Raw genomic sequence first — 15,634 nt, 5'->3', positions numbered from 1 at the left:
AAATACAGAAATCATCTATTTTCTCAGCTTTTTGTCATTTTTTTAATCAGCTTTGTTTAATAGAACTGTTGTATAAAAGCAATATCACACTCGAGGTCGTGCATTGTTGTCTAATATTGGCACTGCTGTGATTATCTACGGCACTCGGCCTGCGGCCTCGTGCCTGCGACCGAATCACAGCAGTGCCAATATTAGCCAACAATGCACTCCCTCTCGTGTGATATTGCTTAATTGAAGATAGGAATACAGCGAGACCACAGCACAGGCTGCCATGGATCAATTAGGAAAATGCCAGGAGAAAAGCTGTTCTTTGCTGTGCGAGCTCCAGGGGAACCAACACCAAAAAAGACAATGGAATTAATGCCAGGGGAGCAGATTTGAACAAAATGTAGATGAAAGGAAGATTGAAAGAGAGAGGGGAGGGGAGAGAGGAGAGGGAGAGAGAGAAGGAGAGAGAAGTTGCCGAAGGCAAACTCGAACAATTGGGGCCTCTTAGACAAACATAGTAAATGTTTCTTAAATGACAACAGCAACAGCAGCAGGCTGTCTCCATGAGCACGCAGGAATAAATCCTTTCACACAGAAAATAAATGATGTCATTAATAGACATCGGGAGCCACTTACTCACTGACCCGCAGAACAGAACAGAGGAGGAGTGTGACAAACAACGAAGAGGAGGAAGAAGGAACATACAGGGATCAGCGGCGGCTTTTAAACAAACATGCTTTTATTGTCGGACAAATGTATTTTTAATGGGGACAAATGGAGCCGATTGTGGCCCAAGTAGTAAGGAATCGTCTGGCGGTTAATTGATGTGGCCGGTGGCTTGGCATAATAAACCAACGGCATAATAAACTATTACTCAACCCATCTCAAGAAGGAAATTACAGGCTGGTTTCACTCCTCGCCTTCCTTTCCAAGACACTTGAGCGTACGTAGTCTTTAATGAAGCTCTGGATTCCTTTCTGAGAACAACCTGTATGATCCTCACCAGTCGGGCTTCAAACGCTCAGACACTCTCCTGAGACCGTAACTCTTGTCTGTGGTGGAAACACTGCAATCATCTAGAGCTGCCGGTCAGTCCTCTGTTCTAATGTTGCGTGACCCATCGGTTTTGACACGGTTAACCACCAAATCCTCCTCTCCTCACTCACTTCTCAGATCTGCCTCTCGCTCGTTTGAATCCTGCCTCAGGGAGATCCTTAGAGTGTCTTGGAGAGGGGATCTGTCTAAATCCCCCTGCTTGTCCACAGCGGTACCTCAACGGTCAGTGCTGGACCCCTTCTCTCTCACTATACACCACCTCACTTGGTGCACTCATCCGCTCACATGGCTTCTCATACCATTCATATGCTGACGATGACGATACCCAGCTCCTCCTATCGGCCTCGCCAGCCGACTCGACAGTCTCGGCATGTATATCGGTATGGATGAAGGAATGCCACCTTCAGCTTAACCTGTCAAACACTGAGCTGCTTCATCCCAGCCCCCCTCTGTACAACAACAGTCAGTATCCAGCTCCAATCAGCTCAGCTCTTTCCCACAAACTATGATAACTATATAGCTACGTTATTGAATACTATGTATGGGATAGTGTAAATATGACAACAATTATTGTCATATATATACATAATTGTTATGTATTACTATATGACTAGTGTTTTATGTATGTATGTGTATGTGTGTATGTATGTACATGTACATGTACATGTATATATATATATATATATATATATACAGTATGTATATAGCGGTATATATGTGGATATTTCTATAGTATGTGTTGTTATACAAGTATAAATATAATAATGTAGTATTGTGGAAAAGGGGTGGGAGTTATGTTAATAAGTTATACTTCTTCTCACTCCTTTTCGAATATGTCTACGTTTGTTACCCCTTCATCTTTATTTCACAATACTATTTCAATCGACTTGTTAACGTGTAATTTTGAAGGCCCCGTATATTGTCTCTGTTTTCTTTACATACATATTCGAAATAAACATGACAAACAAACAAACAAACAAACAAAGTCTGCCAGAAACGTGGGTGTCATGATTGATGACCAATTAACCTTTAAGGAGCAGGTGGCTTCTTATGCTCGGTCGTGCTGATTTGCCCTGTGCAACATCACAAAGATGAACATGCAGCACAACTCCGAGTAGAGGTGCTTATAATAATCACACCTTGACTACTGCAACTCCTTACTGGCTGGTCTCCCGGCTGCATGTACGCTCAAACATCTGCAGATGATCCGGAACATAGTAGCATGTCTGGTCTTCAACCAGCCCAAAAGAGCACATGTCACTCCACTGTTCATATCCCTGCACTGGCTCCCAGTCGCTGCCCACATCAAGTTCAAGTTCTTGATGCTCACATACAAAGCAGCAACCAAAACAGCTCTGACCTACCTGAACTTCTTTATTCAGGTCTGCACTCCCTCCTCCCGCCCACTACACTCTGCCAAGGAACGGCGCCTGGTGCTGCCACCACAACAAGGCCCTAAGCCAGACCCTTCTCTTCTGTGGTTCCTCAGTGGTGGAATGAGTTACCAAACTAATCTTTAAGAGAAGACTAAAGACCCAGCTCTTTCGTGAACACTTTCTCACCTGATGGACTTTGTAAAGAAAAAGAAAATCTATGCATTGCCTCTATGCACTCATATTTATACAGTAGCACCTATATCCTGTTGGTCCAGAACTTAGCTCGTACTTACTCTCGTTGTTCTCTCCTAACTAGCTCATTGCTTGTGTTGTATCTCATGTGTATGTCGGTTTGGATAAAAGCTTCTGCCAAATGGGAAATTGTCAATTGTACTCTCCACATTGACATGAGGCTGAGGAATGGCATCTATCAGTGATGTGCTTGTATGTTACTTTGTCACATACTGTAGAGACCAGGCAGAGACTACCTCCCCGTCTATAGTTCAGGTATAGCTTCTACAATAGATACTGTGATATATATTTATTTCTCTTAAAGAAGGAAGTGGGTTGTCTACCGACCCTGTCTGTATTTTCTGCTCTTGATTCAGACAGTGATAAAGTTGCAAGGAGACCAAATCTACAAATGATAAAGCATACTGTAGCTCATCCGTGAATCAATTGGATTCTGGTCAGAATTGATTGGCACGAAGTAAAATGAAGGTCAAAAATGGCCATAACTGAAGCAGTCGTCTCCCTCCAGTCCAGACACATGTAATCACTCCTAACAGCTTGGACAATAGATCCCCTACTACTCTATCAATGTGAGTCCATACTCTCAACAGCTCGTCCACCGTCTCCATTGAGCGAGGCCTCGCATTAATCAAATGGCCTTGTTGGTCAATCAATGCTCCTTTCAGCAGTAATTAGTACTTTATCACCAATCCAATAGGCTGAGTGATACATGTGCTCACAAGGCTCTGTTACATCCTGTTCATTTAAGTGACACAGTTCAGTTCAGTTCACTGTCAGCCTGAAGCACCACATATTACAATGTATCAGCAGCATGATGTCAGGTGGCATTGCCAAACATAACTCTTAGCCTATTTGTTTTTCATGTTCTTTCTTTGCTTTGCACAGCCCGTCTTCCCTCATTCCCTCCTTACGTTCTGTTTTCTTGGCTCTAGTTCTAAATCTTGCTCTTGGAATAATACGTTTGCATCATATACAGTAGTTTGGTCAAAAATAAATTGTTCACATAACATTGCTCTGCAAGTACTAAGCCTTTGCATGTGGGTGAAGTTATGTCTTTCCAAAGTGTTTATTTAACTGGGTATCAAGGTTTATTTATCAGGTTATATTAGTTTTACCCCTATGGGACGTGGACACTTTATTGCTCAATAGCTCGAAATTACTCTGAGCGCAGATGAAAGCTTCCAATCGCAGGCTCACAAAATATCTTCCTTCAGGCGGTCACACAGCCAGCTCACGGTTACATAGGCCTAAGCAGCACAGACTCAGTCTGTCACACAGCCAGCTCACGGTTACATAGGCTAAGCAGCACAGACGTGCCTTTAGCCCTTGTGTGTTCATTTAAGCAGCCATGCTCTCCTATGTTTACATTGACTTTGGCATTTGTTCACTGGGAGTTCCTTCCTCCTTGGGCAGATCTGAACACATTGTTGGCATCTTTGTTACGCCAGCCTAAACAGCCGATGGTGCAGTATTTATTTTCATGTTTCAGGCCAATATTCAGTTTGGAATGACTGCCACTTTCAATTACATTACCGTTCTTCTCCTCAGCAAGGCTGTTCCTGGGGGCAGCAGATGCTGCACCAAGAAAGGCATTTGGAGGTTATAGACACGCCATGTTCATTTACAGTGTCTACCTCCATCGAGGAGTTTGAGAAATCAGGTAATGAATTGATTCATGGCTTGATATTGCTACAACCGCAGTCTTGATGACTTTGTAAACAAAAATGTAGCGCTGGAACCCCGCAGAATATTCGGAACAACAGAACGACGTAATGGCAAAGCCGCAAATCTCTTCTCTCATATCACATCTGGAACAGATCATGCCCAAAGGCTGCAGATATTCCTCCAACATTCACCCCAACTGTGGTCCGGGGCTGCAGTGTGGCACTTCGGATTAAATTCAGCACGCTGCCATAATAGTCCTGTCGTCTCCATGCAGGAGAAGACGTCTTGACAAGGGTGTGTGTGTGTGTGTGTGTGTGTGTGTGTGTGTGTGTGTGTGTGTGTATGTGTGTGTGTGTGTCTGTGTGTGTGTGTGTGTGTGTGCGTGCGTGCGTGCGTGTGTGTGTGTGCGTGTGTGTGTGTATGTATGTACTCTATGTATTTATGTGGCAAATGGAGAATGACTAGCCTTTTCCAGATAATGACTGTAACACACTTTGCCCTTTCACACTCAATGTTTTCTCTTTTCTACTCGCTCTCTCTCTCTCTAGATGTGAAGAGAAGCTTTAGCCATTAGCTATAGAGTGAAAAGGCATGAAGGGGGTGGATGGATGGGGACTGGGGAGATGTGTGTGTGTGTGTGTGTGTGTGTGTGTGTGTGTGTGTGTGTGTGTGTGTGTGTGTGTGTGTGTGTGTGTGTGTGTGTGTGTGTGTGTGTGTGTGTGTATGTGTGTGTGTGTGTGTGTGTGTGTGTGTGTGTGTGTGTGTGTGTGTGTGTGTGTGTGTGTGTATGTCTGTGACAGTTTCTCTGCACCCTACTGAGGGGTGACAGTAGTAGCAGCAGCCTGCGCACTCTCTCCTCCCTTCACATCATCCTCCCTTCCTTCCCTTCCTGCTCACTTATTAAAGCTTAATAGAAGCCAACGGACCTGCCTGTAGCGGGCCTGCCTGTAACGGACCTGCCTGTAACGGACCTGCCTGTAACGGACCTGCCTGTAGCGGACCTGCCTGTAGCGGGCCTGCCTGTAGCGGGCCTGCCTGTAACGGACCTGCCTGTAGCGGACCTGCCTGTAACGGACCTGCCTGTAACGGACCTGCCTGTAACGGGCCTGCCTGTAACGGACCTGCCTGTAACGGACCTGCCTGTAACGGGCCTGCCTGTAACGGACCTGCCTGTAGCGGGCCTGCCTGTAGCGGGCCTGCCTGTAACGGGCCTGCCTGTAACGGACCTGCCTGTAACTGTAACGGGCCTGCCTGTAACGGGCCTGCCTGTAACGGGCCTGCCTGTAACGGGCCTGCCTGTAACGGGCCTGCCTGTAACGGACCTGCCTGTAGCGGGCCTGCCTGTAACGGGCCTGCCTGTAACGGACCTGCCTGTAACGGACCTGCCTGTAACGGGCCTGTCTGTAACGGGCCTGCCTGTAACGGGCCTGCCTGTTCGGGCCTGCCACATGCAGCTTGTCTTGGGGCTTGCTGCACCAATTACAGTGGAACATAATGAGAGGAGAGGAGCAGAGGAAAAGCACCCTTGCCTCTCTTTTGTAACGATACATTTCAAGGACTTTTCAAGGACAAATTATTAAAGCTGCAAGCAGCGATGGTTGATTCAAGGTCTTAAGACTTTAAACAATCTAAACAATGCGGGTTACTTAGATGCATTATTTGAGTTAAGATGTACGAGAGGGCACAACAGCCAAAGACACACAGCGCAGCGATCAGCACATCACTGTGCTATGCTTGTGGCCTGCGTGGAGAGTGATACTGTAGATAGGAAGAACGTGTATCAAGCTTGGCCCAGCACTCAGATGTATAACAGGTGAATTTTGAGATGACGGAGCACACAGGGCTCAAACTCAGAGATTCTGGTGGGCTAAATCCAAGTAGTTTCAAGTACTTTCCAACCCGTGGGAGGGGAGGGGAGGGTAGGGGAGGGGAGGAGAGGAGAGGAGAGGAGAGGGGAGGGGAGGGGAGGGGAGGAGATGACACAAGAGGGAGGCAATGGGAGAGAGAAAATGAGAGAAAAGAGGTGAGAAAATGAAAGGAGAGGACAACATAAATGGGGATTATAGAGGAGAGGAGAGGAGTTTGAAGAGCAGCGTTAATACAGGAGAAGGAATAGGTCTTTGTGCATTTATGTGTATAAACCAATTTACTGTCATATTGGAGGTCAAACGGTACACACATATACTTCCAATGTTCTTTTAGCATTAGTCTTCCTTTGTCTCTAACCTGTCGTCTGGTCCTTCATACTTCACATCCTCTCTCCTCAAATCCCTCTGTTGGCTGTTAATCCCTCTCTCTCTCTCTCTCTCTCTCTCTCTCTCTCTCTCTCTCTCTCTCTCTCTCTCTCTCTCTCTCTCTCTCTCTCCCTTAGCCGCCAGTTCTTTGATCAGCAGGGGGCGGCGGCATGATAGGAGTAATGACAACTCAACAACTCAAAAGAAGGAGTAGAGAACTTCCACTCATGCGCTCTCAAATCAAGGTCAACTTGTGAGAGAGGAGAGTTCCTGCATGATAAAAGTGCAATATAAACAAACCTCTGATAAACACTGTATAAACTGGGGTTGTGTTCGTCCGAGCTAAATGAAAGTCGTCTTTGTGGCTCTCCGTCACTCTCTCCTCATGTCTTCCTTTCTTCATTCTTCCTCTCCCTCCCTCCATTCCACACATTCCATGGCAGCAGTTGAACATTCCCCTTTTTAGAGGGGTGGTTGCCAAATTGGGGGGTCGGGTCCCCCCAAAGGAGTCACAAGATAATTTTGGGAGGGTCATGAGATGATTTGGGGAGGGGGGGTATTTTCAATTGAAAATGTATCGTGTGATTTTCTTTTCTCCTCAAATCTTTCATTTTTTCTTGCGAAATATTGAATAGTTTCCAGACTCTCTGCCTCTGCTGATAATCAAATAAAAATGACCTGAAAAGGGGAAATCATTTTTGGGGTGAATTGTTCATCACTCTGCTTTATGCAGCCTGTGAAGGACGTTCGTGAGCACCATCGCTTCCTTTTAAGTCTGGGAAGGAAGTTATTGATTTTTAAATCCAGTGTCAGTGAGGTTGAACTACTGTACTGTGGTGCCTGAGAGCATGCAGACATAAACAGAAACAAGACACACGTATCCCTCGCCAAAGCCACAAAACAGCACGAACGAGCCTGCTTTTCCTTACGCAACACCGTCAGGAGACCGTTAGGTGCGTCGGAGGCTAACGAATTAATTTCGGGAACTGTTTCGGGCCCGCCTGGAGTTTCGCTGAACTTCTTAATCAAAAGCTGGGCAATGGAACTTCTATTCAGTTTGAGAGTTGGAATACATGGATTCAAAATGCGGCACATCAAAACAGAACAAAGAGGCTTCGCAGCATCCCAGTGGACCTGTCGATGCCACGAGCGCACACTTCTGATCCTGACGGGCTACGACTGTGTCAGGGTACCGCCATGATCTGAGGGCCTTTCATCTCCACCATGCACCCTTTCTCTGCATGTTAATGTGTTGACGCACGTGTCAACGCATGTGTGCGTGCGTGTGTACGCATGTGTCTATATGTGCGTGCGTGTGTGTGTGCGTGCACGCGCGTGTTAATAATGTGACTGCGTGTGCTGCCTCCACCCATGGCTCAGTGACTTTGCTCATTATCGTCCTCTCTCCTTCTCCTCTGCTAAAAGACTGCAGGCAGTATTTGGTCTCTTGTTTTTACCACACCCTCCTCCTCCTCCTCCTCCTCCTCCACCCTCCTTCTCCACCCTCCTCCTCCTTCCCTGTTTCTTACTCCTTTCTTACCATCCACATTGCTCTCATTTCGGCATAATACTGTATGCTCTTCCAATCCCAACTATCCTTCTCTCTCTCTCTCTCTCTCTCTCTCTCTCTCTCTCACACACACACACACACACACACACACACACACACACACACACACACACACACACACACACACACACACACACACACACACACACACAACACACACTACACACTACACTACACACCAACCAAACACCTCCTGTTGTGAGCGGTGAAGCTGATACCAATGTGTGGTCAAGGATGGAAAGTCAGGAAGAATGAAGGTGTTGTAAAAGAGAGAGAAGCAGGCACACTGTAGAGGAGTGGTTCTCAAAGTGGGGTCCGGGGACCGCCATGGGTTCTTGAGGGAGTTCCAGGGGGTTCCCAGCAAAAAAGGGAATCATTTGTTTTCACTAATTCCATCCATAAGTAACACAACCACAGAATGTGACTGTATGACTATTTTGGTCATGGCCTCATGGGTTTCATACACTTTCTGAAATAAAACATAACAGCAAATATGTTATATCTTTCTCTATGGGGGACCCTGGGACAAAATCTTATCAAATGGGGGGCCGTGGTCTAATTTGTGCCAGTTTAGGGGTCCTTGATGTGAAAAAGTTTGAGAAGCACTCTTGTAGATTTCCTCACTGACTAAAGCGTGCTAGCTCATGAACAGAATGTTTCCTCTCGGGATGATTGTAAAACCATTTTACAGTCCCTGTCTGACAGTGTTTTCACAGCGTGGCTCGGGAGAGTTCTGCCTGACTCCTGGAACAAATAAACATGTAAATAAATACAACCCAGCAACATCTCCTGAGGGCCGGGCGATCAATATGTTAAAACATTTATGTACGTCGGCCATGTGTTTGCAATTAAAATTCCACCCAATCTCTGCTGTTAATAGATTCAGGTCTTCAGCCTGTTAGGAAGGGCAGATCAGGCTCTGGCTGGCTCAGAGTCAAGGTTTGTGATGATGACTGCATAATTATGATATACCTGCAAGAGTTGTTTTCTTTGTCTTTGTCTCCCTTTTCCTGCTTAAACAGAAACATCTCTCTCTGCTTGTGCTAAAGGAGGTCAGTCTGGAGTTGAAACATCTCTCTCTGCTTGTGGTAAAGGAGGTCAGTCTGGAGTTGGAACATCTCTCTCTGCTTGTAGTAAAGGAGGTCAGTCTGGAGTTGGAACATCTCTCTCTGCTTGTAGTAAAGGAGGTCAGTCTGGAGTTGAAACATCTCTCTCTGCTTGTGGTAAAGGAGGTCAGTCTGGAGTTGGAACATCTCTCTCTGCTTGTAGTAAAGGAGGTCAGTCTGGAGTTGGAACATCTCTCTGTTTGTGGTAAAGGAGGTCAGTCTGGAGTTGAAACATCTCTCTCTGCTTGTGGTAAAGGAGGTCAGTCTGGAGTTGGAACATCTCTCTCTGCTTGTAGTAAAGGAGGTCAGTCTGGAGTTGGAACATCTCTCTCTGCTTGTAGTAAAGGAGGTCAGTCTGGAGTTGGAACATCTCTCTGCTTGTAGTAAAGGAGGTCAGTCTGGAGTTGGAACATCTCTCTCTGCTTGTAGTAAAGGAGGTCAGTCTGGAGTTGGAACATCTCTCTCTGCTTGTAGTAAAGGAGGTCAGTCTGGAGTTGAAACATCTCTCTCTGCTTGTGGTAAAGGAGGTCAGTCTGGAGTTGGAACATCTCTCTCTGCTTGTGGTAAAGGAGGTCAGTCTGGAGTTGAAACATCTCTCTCTGCTTGTAGTAAAGGAGGTCAGTCTGGAGTTGGAACATCTCTCTCTGCTTGTGGTAAAGGAGGTCAGTCTGGAGTTGAAACATCTCTCTCTGCTTGTAGTAAAGGAGGTCAGTCTGGAGTTGGAACATCTCTCTGTTTGTGGTAAAGGAGGTCAGTCTGGAGTTGAAACATCTCTCTCTGCTTGTGGTAAAGGAGGTCAGTCTGGAGTTGGAACATCTCTCTGCTTGTGGTAAAGGAGGTCAGTCTGGAGTTGGAACATCTCTCTGCTTGTAGTAAAGGAGGTCAGTCTGGAGTTGAAACATCTCTCTCTGCTTGTGGTAAAGGAGGTCAGTCTGGAGTTGAAACATCTCTCTGCTTGTGGTAAAGGAGGTCAGTCTGGAGTTGGAACATCTCTCTGCTTGTGGTAAAGGAGGTCAGTCTGGAGTTGAAACATCTCTCTGCTTGTGGTAAAGGAGGTCAGTCTGGAGTTGAAACATCTCTCTGCTTGTGGTAAAGGAGGTCAGTCTGGAGTTGAAACATCTCTCTGCTTGTGGTAAAGGAGGTCAGTCTGGAGTTGGAACATCTCTCTGCTTGTGGTAAAGGAGGTCAGTCTGGAGTTGAAACATCTCTCTGCTTGTGGTAAAGGAGGTCAGTCTGGAGTTGAAACATCTCTCTCTGCTTGTGCTAAAGGAGGTCAGTCTGGAGTTGGAACATCTCTCTCTGCTTGTAGTAAAGGAGGTCAGTCTGGAGTTGGAACATCTCTCTGCTTGTAGTAAAGGAGGTCAGTCTGGAGTTGAAACATCTCTCTCTGCTTGTGGTAAAGGAGGTCAGTCTGGAGTTGGAACATCTCTCTCTGCTTGTGGTAAAGGAGGTCAGTCTGGAGTTGAAACATCTCTCTCTGCTTGTGGTAAAGGAGGTCAGTCTGGAGTTGGAACATCTCTCTCTGCTTGTAGTAAAGGAGGTCAGTCTGGAGTTGAAACATCTCTCTGCTTGTGGTAAAGGAGGTCAGTCTGGAGTTGAAACATCTCTCTCTGCTTGTGGTAAAGGAGGTCAGTCTGGAGTTGGAACATCTCTCTGCTTGTAGTAAAGGAGGTCAGTCTGGAGTTGGAACATCTCTCTCTGCTTGTGGTAAAGGAGGTCAGTCTGGAGTTGGAACATCTCTCTGCTTGTGGTAAAGGAGGTCAGTCTGGAGTTGGAACATCTCTCTCTGCTTGTAGTAAAGGAGGTCAGTCTGGAGTTGAAACATCTCTCTGCTTGTGGTAAAGGAGGTCAGTCTGGAGTTGAAACATCTCTCTCTGCTTGTGGTAAAGGAGGTCAGTCTGGAGTTGGAACATCTCTCTGCTTGTAGTAAAGGAGGTCAGTCTGGAGTTGGAACATCTCTCTCTGCTTGTAGTAAAGGAGGTCAGTCTGGAGTTGGAACATCTCTCTCTGCTTGTAGTAAAGGAGGTCAGTCTGGAGTTGGAACATCTCTCTCTGCTTGTAGTAAAGGAGGTCAGTCTGGAGTTGAAACATCTCTCTCTGCTTGTGGTAAAGGAGGTCAGTCTGGAGTTGGAACATCTCTCTCTGCTTGTGGTAAAGGAGGTCAGTCTGGAGTTGGAACATCTCTCTCTGCTTGTAGTAAAGGAGGTCAGTCTGGAGTTGAAACATCTCTCTCTGCTTGTGGTAAAGGAGGTCAGTCTGGAGTTGGAACATCTCTCTGCTTGTGGTAAAGGAGGTCAGTCTGGAGTTGGAACATCTCTCTGCTTGTAGTAAAGGAGGTCAGTCTGGAGTTGGAACATCTCTCTCTGCTTGTGGTAAAGGAGGTCAGTCTGGAGTTGAAACATCTCTCTGCTTGTGGTAAAGGAGGTCAGTCTGGAGTTGAAACATCTCTCTCTGCTTGTAGTAAAGGAGGTCAGTCTGGAGTTGAAACATCTCTCTCTGCTTGTGGTAAAGGAGGTCAGTCTGGAGTTGAAACATCTCTCTCTGCTTGTAGTAAAGGAGGTCAGTCTGGAGTTGAAACATCTCTCTCTGCTTGTGGTAAAGGAGGTCAGTCTGGAGTTGGAACATCTCTCTCTGTGGTAAAGGAGGTCAGTCTGGAGTTGGAACATCTATCTCTGCTTGTAGTAAAGGAGGTCAGTCTGGAGTTGGAACATCTCTCTGCTTGTGGTAAAGGAGGTCAGTCTGGAGTTGGAACATCTCTCTCTGCTTGTAGTAAAGGAGGTCAGTCTGGAGTTGAAACATCTCTCTCTGCTTGTGGTAAAGGAGGTCAGTCTGGAGTTGGAACATCTCTCTCTGCTTGTAGTAAAGGAGGTCAGTCTGGAGTTGGAACATCTCTCTGTTTGTGGTAAAGGAGGTCAGTCTGGAGTTGGAACATCTCTCTGCTTGTAGTAAAGGAGGTCAGTCTGGAGTTGGAACATCTCTCTGTTTGTGGTAAAGGAGGTCAGTCTGGAGTTGAAACATCTCTCTCTGCTTGTGGTAAAGGAGGTCAGTCTGGAGTTGGAACATCTCTCTGCTTGTGGTAAAGGAGGTCAGTCTGGAGTTGGAACATCTCTCTCTGCTTGTAGTAAAGGAGGTCAGTCTGGAGTTGGAACATCTCTCTGCTTGTGGTAAAGGAGGTCAGTCTGGAGTTGAAACATCTCTCTCTGCTTGTAGTAAAGGAGGTCAGTCTGGAGTTGGAACATCTCTCTGCTTGTGGTAAAGGAGGTCAGTCTGGAGTTGGAACATCTCTCTGCTTGTAGTAAAGGAGGTCAGTCTGGAGTTGGAACATCTCTCTGTTTGTGGTAAAGGAGGTCAGTCTGGAGTTGAAACATCTCTCTCTGCTTGTAGTAAAGGAGGTCAGTCTGGAGTTGGAACATCTCTCTGCTTGTGGTAAAGGAGGTCAGTCTGGAGTTGGAACATCTCTCTGCTTGTAGTAAAGGAGGTCAGTCTGGAGTTGGAACATCTCTCTCTGCTTGTAGTAAAGGAGGTCAGTCTGGAGTTGAAACATCTCTCTGCTTGTGGTAAAGGAGGTCAGTCTGGAGTTGGAACATCTCTCTGCTTGTGGTAAAGGAGGTCAGTCTGGAGTTGGAACATCTCTCTCTGCTTGTAGTAAAGGAGGTCAGTCTGGAGTTGAAACATCTCTCTGCTTGTGGTAAAGGAGGTCAGTCTGGAGTTGAAACATCTCTCTCTGCTTGTGGTAAAGGAGGTCAGTCTGGAGTTAGAACATCTCTCTCTGCTTGTAGTAAAGGAGGTCAGTCTGGAGTTGGAACATCTCTCTCTGCTTGTGGTAAAGGAGGTCAGTCTGGAGTTGAAACATCTCTCTCTGCTTGTGGTAAAGGAGGTCAGTCTGGAGTTGAAACATCTCTCTCTGCTTGTGGTAAAGGAGGTCAGTCTGGAGTTGGAACATCTCTCTCTGCTTGTAGTAAAGGAGGTCAGTCTGGAGTTGGAACATCTCTCTCTGCTTGTGGTAAAGGAGGTCAGTCTGGAGTTGGAACATCTCTCTCTGCTTGTGGTAAAGGAGGTCAGTCTGGAGTTAGAACATCTCTCTCTGCTTGTAGTAAAGGAGGTCAGTCTGGAGTTGGAACATCTCTCTCTGCTTGTGGTAAAGGAGGTCAGTCTGGAGTTGGAACATCTCTCTCTGCTTGTGGTAAAGGAGGTCAGTCTGGAGTTAAAACATCTCTCTGCTTGTGGTAAAGGAGGTCAGTCTGGAGTTAGAACATCTCTCTCTGCTTGTGGTAAAGGAGGTCAGTCTGGAGTTGGAACATCTCTCTCTGCTTGTGGTAAAGGAGGTCAGTCTGGAGTTGGAACATCTCTCTGCTTGTAGTAAAGGAGGTCAGTCTGGAGTTGGAACATCTCTCTGCTTGTAGTAAAGGAGGTCAGTCTGGAGTTGGAACATCTCTCTCTGCTTGTAGTAAAGGAGGTCAGTCTGGAGTTGGAACATCTCTCTGCTTGTAGTAAAGGAGGTCAGTCTGGAGTTGGAACATCTCTCTGCTTGTAGTAAAGGAGGTCAGTCTGGAGTTGGAACATCTCTCTCTGCTTGTAGTAAAGGAGGTCAGTCTGGAGTTGGAACATCTCTCTCTGCTTGTAGTAAAGGAGGTCAGTCTGGAGTTGGAACATCTCTCTCTGCTTGTGGTAAAGGAGATCAGTCTGGAGTTGAAACATCTCTCTGCTTGTAGTAAAGGAGGTCAGTCTGGAGTTGGAACATCTCTCTCTGCTTGTAGTAAAGGAGGTCAGTCTGGAGTTGGAACATCTCTCTGCTTGTAGTAAAGGAGGTCAGTCTGGAGTTGGAACATCTCTCTGCTTGTAGTAAAGGAGGTCAGTCTGGAGTTGGAACATCTCTCTCTGCTTGTAGTAAAGGAGGTCAGTCTGGAGTTGGAACATCTCTCTGCTTGTAGTAAAGGAGGTCAGTCTGGAGTTGGAACATCTCTCTCTGCTTGTGGTAAAGGAGGTCAGTCTGGAGTTGGAACATCTCTCTGCTTGTAGTAAAGGAGGTCAGTCTGGAGTTGGAACATCTCTCTGCTTGTAGTAAAGGAGGTCAGTCTGGAGTTGGAACATCTCTCTCTGCTTGTAGTAAAGGAGGTCAGTCTGGAGTTGGAACATCTCTCTGCTTGTAGTAAAGGAGGTCAGTCTGGAGTTGGAACATCTCTCTGCTTGTAGTAAAGGAGGTCAGTCTGGAGTTGGAACATCTCTCTCTGCTTGTAGTAAAGGAGGTCAGTCTGGAGTTGGAACATCTCTCTCTGCTTGTAGTAAAGGAGGTCAGTCTGGAGTTGGAACATCTCTCTCTGCTTGTAGTAAAGGAGGTCAGTCTGGAGTTGGAACATCTCTCTGCTTGTAGTAAAGGAGGTCAGTCTGGAGTTGGAACATCTCTCTCTGCTTGTGGTAAAGGAGGTCAGTCTGGAGTTGGAACATCTCTCTCTGCTTGTGGTAAAGGAGGTCAGTCTGGAGTTGAAACATCTCTCTCTGCTTGTGGTAAAGGAGGTCAGTCTGGAGTTGGAACATCTCTCTCTGCTTGTGGTAAAGGAGGTCAGTCTGGAGTTGGAACATCTCTCTGCTTGTGGTAAAGGAGGTCAGTCTGGAGTTGAAACATCTCTCTCTGCTTGTGGTAAAGGAGGTCAGTCTGGAGTTGGAACATCTCTCTGCTTGTGGTAAAGGAGGTCAGTCTGGAGTTGGAACATCTCTCTCTGCTTGTAGTAAAGGAGGTCAGTCTGGAGTTGAAACATCTCTCTCTGCTTGTGGTAAAGGAGGTCAGTCTGGAGTTGGAACATCTCTCTGCTTGTAGTAAAGGAGGTCAGTCTGGAGTTGGAACATCTCTCTCTGCTTGTGGTAAAGGAGGTCAGTCTGGAGTTGAAACATCTCTCTCTGCTTGTGGTAAAGGAGGTCAGTCTGGAGTTGAAACATCTCTCTCTGCTTGTGCTAAAGGAGGTCAGTCTGGAGTTGGAACATCTCTCTGCTTGTAGTAAAGGAGGTCAGTCTGGAGTTGGAACATCTCTCTCTGCTTGTGGTAAAGGAGGTCAGTCTGGAGTTGGAACATCTCTCTCTGCTTGTAGTAAAGGAGGTCAGTCTGGAGTTGAAACATCTCTCTCTGCTTGTGGTAAAGGAGGTCAGTCTGGAGTTGAAACATCTCTCTCTGCTTGTGGTAAAGGAGGTCAGTCTGGAGTTGAAACATCTCTCTCTGCTTGTAGTAAAGGAGGTCAGTCTGGAGTTGAAACATCTCTCTCTGCTTGTAGTAAAGGAGGTCAGTCTGGAGTTGAAACATCTCTCTCTGCTTGTAGTAAAGGAGGTCAGTCTGGAGTTGAAACATCTCTCTCTGCTTGTGGTAAAGGAGGTCAGTCTGGAGTTGGAACATCTCTC

The 15,634-nt window shown here is 46.4% G+C and overlaps 1 protein-coding gene across 1 annotated transcript in view; it reads right to left on the bottom strand.

Annotated features, from left to right (window-relative positions):
- The window catches only part of sema6bb (sema domain, transmembrane domain (TM), and cytoplasmic domain, (semaphorin) 6Bb), a gene marked incomplete at both ends in the record, with an annotated part of 85,806 nt that overhangs the window by 1,812 nt on the left and 68,360 nt on the right, over nucleotides 1-15,634 (bottom strand). The gene's annotated exons all lie outside the window — the stretch shown is intronic.

Source organism: Poromitra crassiceps (genome assembly GCF_964638095.1).
Source record: "Poromitra crassiceps genome assembly, chromosome: 12".
NCBI classification, from domain to species: Eukaryota; Metazoa; Chordata; class Actinopteri; order Beryciformes; family Melamphaidae; genus Poromitra; species Poromitra crassiceps.
This window is presented reverse-complemented; position numbering and strand designations above follow the sequence as displayed.